Source organism: Triticum aestivum, chromosome 4A (assembly GCF_018294505.1).
Source record: "Triticum aestivum cultivar Chinese Spring chromosome 4A, IWGSC CS RefSeq v2.1, whole genome shotgun sequence".
NCBI classification, from domain to species: Eukaryota; Viridiplantae; Streptophyta; class Magnoliopsida; order Poales; family Poaceae; genus Triticum; species Triticum aestivum.
Genome location: NC_057803.1, coordinates 742617971 through 742625443, shown reverse-complemented (window position 1 = coordinate 742625443; position 7473 = coordinate 742617971). Strand labels below are relative to the sequence as shown.

The 7473-nt window shown below is 43.0% G+C and overlaps 1 pseudogene; it reads left to right on the top strand.

Moving 5' to 3' along the window:
- The first annotated feature begins 893 nt into the window (after window positions 1–893).
- On the top strand, window positions 894–4879 carry LOC123084518 (MDIS1-interacting receptor like kinase 2-like; annotated as a pseudogene).
- The last annotated feature ends 2594 nt before the right edge of the window (window positions 4880–7473 follow it).

The window sequence follows — 7473 nt, the reverse complement described above, 5'->3', positions numbered from 1 at the left end:
CGTAAGTGCACCTCGGACGTGGCATATTTCCTTGGTGAAAGCATAGTAAGTTGGCTATCACGAAAGCAGAAAGTGGTGGCATCGACTTCAAGTGAAGCAGAGTGCCAAGGTGTGTGGCTAGGACGGCTACACAGTGATCTCATGGATCGAGATCCGGAGCAAGTGGTGCTCAACGTTGACAGTGAGTCTACGTCTTTTCTACGCGAGGATACAGTTCGGCATGACAGGAGCAGGCACATTGATACGATGTATCTTTACATAAAGGATTGCGTGAAAGAAGGGATGACGAAGGTCAACTACGGTTGCACGGATGATCAGCTGGCGGACATCCTAACCAAGGCTTGGGTCAGCATCGAGCTGTGACATGACGACGTCGTGTTTAGGGGGGTGATTGTTGGAATAACCACGATGTGCGTGGCACTGTGTCCGGCTCGTACACAGAAACAGTCACCGGGTAGGATTAGAAGTAGAGACCGAGTAGGTTAGCTTCTAGTCTATCTTGAGCATATTTATATGCGTGTACCCCTACCCCTTGTATTATCAATTTTGTGAAGTAATACAAATCAAACCAGGAGCGATACGCTCCTGTGGCAATCAGCCGAATCGTCTACACGCACGTTACTACTAGTAGCGCTGTAACGATCAAAGCAAAGATCGTTCAGCAGGTTGTGTACGTGCGAGTCTTATCTCGGTGTTGCTAATTGATTGCTCGAAGGTCTGGCCGCTTGGGGCAGGAACCAAGTTCAACCAGCGTTGCTTCGCTTCATCGTCGTTCGTCGTCGGTCATATCACCGTCGTCGGAAAGTACTCGGCGTTGGGTCTGGGCCAACAAGCTCTAAGTACTCAATTTACCCCTCTCGCCAACCACCGGTGCAATTTCCATCAAAACCAAAATGCTAGTCATGAAGACTGAGCGACCCAAACTGCTCGCCTCTCTCGCCGCACTTCTACCGCTGCTGCTGATGATGGTCGACGCACTCACCCCGGGCACCGGAGTATGTTAGCTAGACTACAGGGTATCTAGCTTCCCAGGATCAAGCGAAGAGAATTGGAGAGCAGCAAAGAGAGAAGATGCAGCTGCTGCACATATATGTAGTTGAATCAGTGAACACACGCACACATGCACTAGTGATAGAGAAGCTCACGTACTAGTACTACTTGGAAGCTTTATTTCTTGTTTTCTGACTATCTTACAACCGAAGGACTCTAGTCCTTATATAGGGGATTACAAGATCGCTGTGAGCTGCACGTGTACAGCCACGTACACACACTGGAACCTACCACATACTAGAATTTATTGCTTGCATGTCCAGCTCATGCATGCACCTTTCTACTAGTAACACGTATTCCCTCCATCCGCGAATAAGTGTACATCTAACTTTTGTGCTAAGTCAAAATTTTGAAATTTTGACAAACTTTATAGAAAAAAGTAGCAACATTTATGACACTAAATTAGTATCACTAGACTCTTTTTGAAATGTATTTTTATAATATATCAATTTGATGTCATATATACTACTACTCTTTTCTAAAAAGTTGATCAAAATTATAAAACTTTGACTTAAGACAAATAGTAGATGTACACTTATTCACGGACGGAGGGAGTACACTTCCTTGACAGCTAAGCTCCGCCGACATGCACCTAGATATTTTCCAGCATTCAACTAGCTCATGCGTTGCACTTGCCGACAGCCTGATATTTTGAGTACAATGCTGACGGGGCAAGCAAGATTATATTCTAACAGAGTACAAGCGAGGGCACTCCTCGCTTGGAAAGCCAGCCTCAGCAACCAGAGTCAGCAGGCCCTGACGTCCTGGGAGAACACGTCCGCGCTCTGCAGCTGGCACGGCGTCAGCTGCACGGTGCACCAGCGCCGGCCCGTGATCAGCGGCATCTCCTTGAGGGGGATGCAGCTTAGAGGGACGTTGGAGTTGCTCAACTTCACAGTGCTGATGACGCTGACAAGTCTCGACCTCTCTCACAACCAGCTCTCCGGGGGCATCCCTCCCGGCATCAAGATTCTCAAGGGCCTCTAAAGTCTGCTCCTGCAAGGCAACCAGATAAGAGGCTCAACACAATTAGATAAAATGAGTAGTAATCTTGTGACCCTCAACTTGTCAATCAATCACTTAGTTGGTCACATCCCTTCTGAAATAGGCCACCTAACTCACTTAGTTACATTAGATCTGTCAAGCAATAATCTTTCCGGCTCAATCCCAAGCAACATCGGTGGTTTGACAAAACTCGCCACCTTGAACCTTTGCCAAAATGAACTTTCAGGGCAAATTCCACAAGAATTAGGTTACCAAGTGAACTTAGAGGTCTTGGATCTTAGTGAAAACACACTCTCTGGTTCCATCCCAGACATCTTAGGGAATTTGACAAAACTCAACAGCTTGTAGCTTTGGAACAACAAACTTTTCAGAAAAATTCCACAGGAATTAGGTTACCTTGTGAACTTAGAGGGTTTGTCTCTTCAAAAAAACACACTCTCAGGTTCCATTCCAAGAAATTTATGTAATTTGACCAAGCTCACTTTCTTACGCCTTTGGGAGAACAGACTTTCTGGTCAAATTCTACAAGAATTAGGTAACCTTGTGAAGTTAGAGAATTTGGCTCTTCAAGAAAACACACTCTCTGGTTCTATCCCAATAACCGTAGGGAATTTGACAAACCTCACTCTCTTGTACCTTTACAAGAACCAACTGTCAGGACCTATACCTCAAGGAATTGTCAAGTTAATGAGTCTGATTAAGTTGGACCTCGCTTTTAACAACCTATCAGGCGCCTTGCCATTCAACCTTTGTGTGGGAGGTCAGCTACAGCATTTGGCTGCTACTGGCAACAACCTGGTTGGACCCTTACCATCAAGCTTGCTAAGTTGTAAGAGCCTAGTAAGGGTTCGACTTGAACGAAATAACCTTGAAGGAGATATCGCCGGGATGGGAGCTTATCCAAATCTTCTCTATATTGATGTCAGTTCAAATAAATTGTTCGGCAGATTATCTCATCTTTGGGGTGAGTGCTACAAACTTACTGTGTTACGTGCATCAAATAACAATATAACTGGAGTAATACCATCAAGTATAGGGAAATTAACTCAGCTGGGGATACTTGATGTTTCGTCAAACAAGCTTGAAGGACAGATTCCGAGAGAAATCAGCAATGTAACGATGTTGTTTAACTTGAGCCTCTCTGGTAACTTGTTCCAGGGAAATATGCCACAAGAAATTGGATCACTGAACAACTTGGAGTATCTAGATTTGTCATCAAACAACCTAACTGGACAAATACCAAGATCAATTGAGCACTGCCTAAAGATTCACTTTCTAAAGTTGACACACAATCACCTGAATGGTACAATTCCTATCGAACTTGGGATGTTAGTAAACCTACAAGGTATGTTGGATCTAAGTGACAATTCAATTGTTGGCTCTATTCCAAGATTGTTAGGCGGTCTTCGTATGCTTGAAGCCTTGAATCTTTCTCACAATGCACTGAACGACAGCATTCCACCATCATTTCGAAGCATGACCAGTCTCCTATTGATGGATGTGTCGTACAACAAACTAGAAGGATCAGTGCCGCATACTAGGTTTTTTGAAGAAGCTCCAATCATATGGTTCAGGAATAATAAGAAATTGTGTGGTGTTGTGAAAGGTTTGCCCCCTTGTGACCTTCCTCGAGGTAGTAAACAAGGGAAAAAGTTTGATGCTAGTTTACTAGTTATTATACCAGTTGTTATATCTTTTGTGTTTGTCATTACACTAGTAACATGGCATTGCAAAAGGAAGAAAAATGAGATAGAAACATCAAATGAAGTACAACAGACCATGATGTTCGCCATCTGGAACTTTGATGGGGAAGATGTGTACAGGAAAATTGTTGATGCCACAAACAATTTCAGCGATGCTTTTTTGCATCGGATCTGGAGGGAATGGATCTGTCTATAGGGCTCAGTTACCAACAGGTGAATTATTTGCAGTGAAGAAGATCCATGTGGCAGAAGACAATGAGCAATTTAACCGTGAAATACACTCATTGGTGCACATTCGACATCACAACATTGCAAAGTTATTTGGTTACTGCTCTGCAACTCAGGGAAGATTCCTTGTATATGAATACATGAACAGAGGGAGCTTAGGAGCAACTTCAAATTGTATGGGAACTGCAGTTGAAATGGATTGGGCGAGGAGGTTAAATATTGCAAGGGATGTTGCTCATGCTTTGTCATACATGCATCACGGTTGCTTTGCACCGATAGTCCACAGAGATATAAAGAGCAACAATGTTTTGCTTGATCGGGAATTTAAAGCTTGCATCTCAAATTTTGGTCTAGCAAAAATACTAGATGTGAATGGGTCAAACTACACAAATCTTGCCGGGACAAAAGGATATCTTGCCCCAGGTAAAATTATATCACTATGTTGGTACTTTTAGATAAACATACTAGAAGAGTTTTTATTGATCAATGTACTTAGATGATAGATGTAGCAAAACTGACTCTCAAATGTTGATATTTCTTCAGAGCTTGCATACACAACAAGGGTGACCGAGAAGTGTGATATTTATAGCTTCGGAGTGCTGGTTCTAGAGTTGTTCATGGGACATCATCCAGGTGATTTCCTTTCACCCATTGTCGAAAAAACTACATTACTTCAGAATTTACTGGACACACGGCTCCCACTCCCGCGAGCTGAGATCGCGGGTGAGATGTTTCAACTGATCGTTGTCACTGTCCGGTGCATAGAGCCTGATCCATCACACCGTCCAACGATGCAACAAGTACTCAAGGTGTTCTCAACAGTTGAACGATCACCTAGTGATCATCTTGATTATCTCCAAACCGGCATTGTCATCCCTGCCTGCTGGTCATGAATGTTCATCTGGCTAGTACATTGTTGTTTCTTTCCTTGTGATTACATAGCCTATGTGGTAATTTGTTTTCTTCCTTACCCTTATGCCCCGTAGCTATTGTTTCGCAATTAGCTACATATGAATGCTTGTATACAAGACAGAGCTCCTGCTATTTCTTAATAATTATTAATGAATAATCCATTCACATCCTGTGTTGGATGCCTCCTTATAGATCCTTATGGACATTATAAGATTCGCAAGCCATGAGCTGCTTCCTATCACCTGGGGCTGCAGCAAGCTCCACTAGTTGCTTATAAACAATAATAAGATGGGTACAATGAAGTACCATTTCATGTGGTTTTTGGAATAACTGGCCTAGAAATCATGCATATTTTTTGTTCCGTACGCATCGAACATTAGATTCTAGCTCGAAGATATATACAAGTAATGCAGATTATTTCTTCTATTGGCTCAGTTTATGGTTTCATATGGTTTTCTAGTAGTGATATGATTCATATCAAACAAGAAAGGTAAGGTAGTTTTAGCATGACGAAATATGCAGGTAGTGATATGATTCATATCAAACTAGAAAGATAAGCTAGTTTTAATATGATGAAATATGCAGGTATTTTGTGCCTGACATTGACACTGGTGCTCACTGTCAACTTTTGGCTTATAGTTTTGTAACATGTTGTTGGTTGCCACGTCAGTAATTAGAACCTGACTTATAGAGTTGATGTGTATTGTTTAGTGCCCGACGTATCACTACTGGAATCAAATTGTTAGTTTAGTGCCAAATAAGGATGAAAAACACTTTGAAAAGGCTTTGCCGAAGTTTACAATTGGCATACACACTTCCAGCAAAGGGCTCCTTGCCGAGTATTTTTTTTGGTTGCGCATTTGCTGAGTGTCAAAAGCCAGTACACAACATAAAAAAAAGACCAAACGGAACAAAGCGGAGAGGCAGCGTTGTTGCCACTTGGCACAGATGATTTGCCAAGTTCATATGCTCGGCAAAAGAGACGGCATTGTAACATTGTGAACAAGAACAAAAAGTCGCCATCGGTGGGGCTGCCGCACCACACGACAGCTTCATGACCGCCACATCGCCACCACATCCAAGCTGCCACACCACGCCACCATGCCCTGCAACCGCGTTCTCCACCATTGGGAAGTTGAGAAATACCCTTCCGTTCCGTGTACATCCCCAACACATGGAGCTCATACAATACAAAGACATGGGGCGACAAGGATGCAGTAAGTGGTTTCTTCAACAATTGGTGTGTTTGATTCCAATTGCATGCATGCATGTGTTTGTCAAGGATGGAGCTGCATTGGCTATGTCAGGTCTCGCCACTTCAATTGTTTTTTTTTTGAAAAGGGGGGACTCCCCGGCCTCTGCATCTGGAGGATGCATACAACCACCTTTATAGAAAGCAAATAGGTTCAACAAAGTCTTAAAGTCTGAAAATAAAGTAACGGCAAGCTCACAAAGAGCCACAACGCCAAAAACAAAAGAGCCAAGAAGCCACAACCGGCTAGCATAACAAAGATAGGAAAACTAATTGCCCTATCCTATTACATGACCGCCATCTAAACCGGTTGAAGATATCCCATGCTACCATCTCCCATCGGATAGATCCAGTAACCAAACGCTCTCTGGGCTCCGTCGGAGTGAGTAACGAGCACATACGGATCAGTGCAGTGGCTCGGAATAAAACCTGCAAAAAATGAATATTTGTTGTTCTGTTAAAAGCCAAATCAGTTCTGCAGTTCCAAATTGCCCACAACAAAGCACATACTCCTACGCGAATGTGTCTAGCTGTTTCGGACTCTATCCCAACAAGCCACATTCTAAATAACGTACTGACAGAATTCGGAGGAGAAATGTTAAAGGCAATGTGCACCGTCTGCCACAAAACTTTGGCCAGCGGGCAAACAAAGAAAAGGTGCTTGATAGTTTCATCCCGATCACAAAAACTACACCTAGTAGATCATGTCCAGTTGCACTTTACCAAGTTATCCTTTGTTAATATGACTTGTTTATGTACAAACCACATAAACACTTTAATTTTCAAAGGAACTTTGACTTTCCAAACATATTTGGAACTAGGAATGGCGCTAGAGTTGATGACATCGATATACATCGATTTAACTATGAACTGTCCATACCTAGTAAGCTTCCAGCACAACTGATCAGACTGATGAGCTAGCTGAACCTCCATCAATCTACTCACCAAATGAAGCCACGCTTCCCACCGGTAGCCAACAAGCGTCCTCCTAAATTGAATATTAAGGGGAATGGACTGCATTATCGTTGCAACAAAGGCATCACGTCGTTGAACAATACTATACAGGGACGGATACTAAAGCGCCAGCGGCATTTCACCAAGCCAAGTATCCTCCTAGAAGCGCATGGTAGTACCATTACGAACTATAAACTTTGTCCTATTAAAGAAGGCTGCTTTGACTCTCAGAAGCTCCTTCCAAAAAGGCGAGTCAGTCAGTCTCACTGTCACCTAGGACAAAGTTTTGGACTGCAGATACTTACTACAGAGAATCTGCACCCACGTGGCCTAAGTCTCAACAGACAACTTATACATCCACTTACTGAG